The sequence below is a fragment of the Loxodonta africana genome, chromosome 1 (genome assembly GCF_030014295.1).
Source record: "Loxodonta africana isolate mLoxAfr1 chromosome 1, mLoxAfr1.hap2, whole genome shotgun sequence".
In the NCBI taxonomy this organism is placed as follows: Eukaryota; Metazoa; Chordata; class Mammalia; order Proboscidea; family Elephantidae; genus Loxodonta; species Loxodonta africana.
In genome coordinates this window covers 205,943,334-205,944,943 of record NC_087342.1, presented here as the reverse complement: position 1 = coordinate 205,944,943, position 1,610 = coordinate 205,943,334, and positions in this window count along the sequence as shown.

Below are 1,610 nucleotides of genomic sequence, written 5' to 3'. Positions count from 1 at the left end.
CCATGAGCTGGTACCTTAAAAACTTAGCTGAGCCTATAAGAGGCTATTTTATTGTTTTATCTGACTGGAAGTTTCTGAGAGATGTAGTATATGAAAAGACCACTGAATTCCATTGTTATGTGTCCTTTGTCACATCTTTGCTCCCTTAGTTAAGTAAATGTTATACAGGATCTCATGTTACTAAATTAAGAACTCCATAAATCCTCAGATAACTTGCAGAAGCACTTTAGATGGGGAAAGGAAATTGAAATAACTATCAACCCTGTTAAGATGAATTACGGTCCCCTCCAGGGTGGAAGGGGTCTGATGTTATTAACTTGTCTCTAAGTGGGTGATTTTTTTCCTTGAGGGCTGGTACCATATTAAGGGCTAAGTGTTGGTCTCTGCTGCTGGCAGGCTGGTTATTTAGCAGTGTCAATAGCCAGAGCAGCCTTGGTGAAAGGAAGCCCATGCTGTTGGGCTTGTACATAACCTCCATCCCTGCCACACTGGCCACTCCATTCATTGCTCCATTGTACAAGTATGAGGTCAGCCATGGGCAAGACTGGCTGACATCTTGTCATCTACTTTTTGAACACCTTCTCTCCAGGGGATGTTGTCTGGTAGACATCGATGTGAGACACGAAGATCTGAATACTTTGTGCACACTACCATGGGACTATCTACATGCCTTTCCCCCAAAACTCCTTGTGTCCTATCTTCCTAAAGCTGTTACAATGCTACCAGTTCTGGGTGTTATTAAAACTTCTTCTTTGTTATGCAGTTATTAAAAACAAGAGATACATATATATGCATATATGTAAATAATTTGTATCTAGAATATATTTTAAGCACTTTCTATGAATGAATTAGGAAAAGAAAATAACTCAAGAAAAAAATAGGCAAAGAATATTAAGTAGGCAATTCACAAATTGAGAACCTGAATGGCCAAGAAAGTCTTCATTAATTTTCAGATAAATGATAATTAAAAGAATTGTATTTAACACTTTTTTTATTGCACAGTGGTTAAGTATTTGGCTGCTAACAAAAAAGTTGGCAGTTCGAATCCATCAGCTGGTCCTTGGAAACCCTATGAGGCAGTTCTACTCTGTCCTATAGGGTCACTATGAGTCAGAATCAGCTCACTGGCAATGGGTTCAGTTTTCTTGGTTTTGTTAGAATGGCAAAGGAGCCCTGGTGGCGGAGCGGCTAAGCGCTTGGCTGCAAACCAAAAGGTTTGCAGTTTGAACCCACCAGCCGCTCTGTGGGAGAAAGATGTGTCAGTCTGCTCCTGTAAAGATTAACCAGAAAAACAAACCCATTGCCCTTGTGTCGATTCCGACTTATAACGAACCTACAGGATGGAGTAGAACCACCCCATAGGGTTTCCCAGGGACACCTGGTGGATTCAAAATGCCGACGCCTTGGTTAGCAGCTGAGCTCTTAAACTCTGTGCCACCAGGGCACCTCATAAAGATTAAAGCCTTAGAAACTCTATAGGGCAGTTCTGTTCTGTCATGTAAAGTCACTATGCATCGGAATGGACTCAATGGCAGTGGGTTTGGTTTTTTAGATTGGCAAAATTTAAAAGTTTGGTAATACTTAAGTACCTCCATGGGGTACTGAAACTG